Consider the following 2,607-nt stretch of genomic DNA (forward strand, 5'->3'; position numbering starts at 1 on the left):
CCATTTTTATATTTAATAAACATACTTACATAAATTTACATCATAAAATATATGTATATATTTATTAATATATATGCCTTCTCTACTGTCTATGATCTGCTCCAACATTAGAGCTATACATTCCTGATAACTAGCACAAAGAATTGTATACTAGATGGCCAAGTCCAATGACATCATTTTACAGATGTTGAAATTAAGGTCCAAAGGAATGAAGTGGCTTCATAAAAATCCCACTCAGCAAAGCAGTAAACTGTTCACTTGAATTACTAAATACTTGTCGCCTCAAAATGTTTTCAAGGAATATGATAAACAAATTTATTAATATTTTTATCATGCCATTTGTTTTATACTGGATGAGGCAACAAATGTGCCTAAACATTATTTTCCACACCAATTCTCATTTATCAATGTAGTGAAGCATAAAAGAAAATAATTCCCAATATTTGTAAGGCGTTGTGAAACAAATATACAAACCACTGGTGGAGCCATAAACTATTCTGACTACTTTAGAAAGCAAATTGCAATATGTGTGATGGGTTTTAGAAATGTTCATATGATTTCAACTCAGTAACACCACTCATGGGTTAGCTATAACAACACATAATAGAAAAGACTTTGAATATAACAAATGTCTAAAGACTTAAAAATGAATAAGCAAACTACAGCATATAAAAATGCTAGAATTTTAGGTGGCTATCAAAATATGTTTAAGAAATAGGCAACACTAATCTTTGATTTTAGAAGTTGGAAGAGTGGCTACTTATGATGATGTACTAGAAGGCAATATGAGGGGGCCTTTTGGTTTTCATCTGAACACTGATTACAAGATGCAAGCAATTTGTGGAAATGCATCATACTGTACACTTATGCTTATATACACTTAGTTTTAAGTACTACATATAAATACAAATTTTAAATATGTTATAGGTAGTATTTTAAAAGGCAGAGAGGCACAAAAAGTGTTAAGTGAAAGAATCAGGACACAAAATTGTGAGCACAATATGTTCAATTAGGTAAAAAGTGCAAAGAACAAAGTCTAAAAGGAAATACAACAAAAACAACTGCCATTATGTTTTTACATCCATTATGATTTTTATTTTTTTGAATCCATGGGGTTTTTGTCATCCATCTTCTTGCAAGCCATTAACTACATTTACTAGCTGAAAAGGTGAGTGAAAAAAATTATGAAGTTAGAGTTTGAAAACTGCTTGAGACTAGACTATAGACAGGAAATATCACACCCATTTCATACAAAATACTCATGGAGCGTTCCTAAATCTCAACAACTGATAGGAAAGAGCCCTTTATAAGAGTGACTCCCTGAAAATCGCAAAGCAAAGTGGTAGAGGCTGGAAATAGACATTTTTAGGTAAGAACACTACTGATGGCAATAGGACTTCTGAATTTTCTCAAAAGATCCATCAACAGAGGACTTAAACATTCAAAGAAGCAACATGCAAAACAAATATAACAAATTAATGATCGTCAGAATTTGTTAAAGAACAATTATGAAGCCCTTCCCAATCCACCCCAAAAAGCATCACTAAGAGAAAACACTTAAAATTCTGAAACAACTATTTGCCAAGTTGGGACTATTTAATATAGGGTTCCACAGGACTACTTCAACAAAAACTAGCCACCTCTGATGTTTAGTCAATTTAGGTTTGGGATGGCAACATAAGACGTGTAAACTAAATATTAGCATAAGTAAAACATTATGCTTACGAATATATTGGGAGGAAATAGTCAAGTAATTTATAACTAGACACATACACACATACACGATTAGTATCCAAAGTTCAGAGCTTCTAAAAACAGTCTCCTTTTGTATAAAAGTGAGAACAAGTAATTTATACTTTTACGTCAATTTTCACCTGTCTTTACTATTCCACGATCTTATCTCTACCCCCAGCTAAATGCAGAAAGTCACGTTCAGTCCAGCCACTTCTTAACAAAAACCGTAAGAGTAACAAGCGACGAGTCCAAGAAAGGAGGCAGCCGTGGAGCCAGGGCACCTCTCTGGAATTGTACAAGATTCTTGCAATCATACAAAACACTTCCAAGAAGTGTCACCGGGCGAGACCACTTTGGGGTGCTTAGGTAGAGAAAACGGCGACATCGCTCCAGCGGTGGTACCTTCTCCCTAGAAGCACCCCCTAACTTCCGATGGCCTGGACCAAGGTGTGTGAGTCTTAGCAAACATCTACACCTAAGATGAAGGTAGAGGAAGGGGGATCCGGTCACAGAAGAAGGTAAATAAGGAGGAAGTTAGGGGTGAGGAAAAGGGCAGAGACTCAAAGAACAGGGAGGGAGAGGGGAGCAAGAAGAATGGAGGGATCCAAAAGGGTGACAGGACCCACGGTGCACAGTCGTACTCACCGACCGGCCTTAGCTAAGCGCCTGGGCGGACGAACTTCGGAGACCACAGCAGCACTTGCCAGAGCGCCACAAAATTGGGACCCAACTGCGCAAGTACAGACACCAGCCCAGGGACCAATCAGGGAGCACAGGCCAGCACCGCCCTCCTCCTAGCCAATCTAATTGCGCTCTCGCCGGCGCGCCGCTGTTGACAGCAAAGGATGGGGCCGCAAGTCCTGCCCCCGGCGT

General features: G+C 38.2%; 1 protein-coding gene across 4 annotated transcripts in view; it reads right to left on the reverse strand.

The window, feature by feature from the left end:
• MMUT (methylmalonyl-CoA mutase) overlaps nucleotides 1-2,595 on the reverse strand; it is a 43,708-nt gene extending 41,113 nt beyond the window's left edge. For 2 of the 4 annotated variants that reach the window (XR_001119428.4, XM_004471183.5), the window contains exon 1: nucleotides 2,380-2,508. The gene's annotated coding sequence lies outside the window, so the exon portion shown is untranslated. Of the gene's footprint in view, nucleotides 1-2,379 lie in introns of all 4 variants that reach the window. The other 2 variants (XR_011650060.1, XM_071218504.1) reach the window with 2 other exon arrangements.
• Nucleotides 2,596-2,607: the final 12 nt, after the last annotated feature.

The sequence above is a fragment of the Dasypus novemcinctus genome, chromosome 11, assembly GCF_030445035.2.
Source record: "Dasypus novemcinctus isolate mDasNov1 chromosome 11, mDasNov1.1.hap2, whole genome shotgun sequence".
Taxonomy (NCBI): Eukaryota; Metazoa; Chordata; class Mammalia; order Cingulata; family Dasypodidae; genus Dasypus; species Dasypus novemcinctus.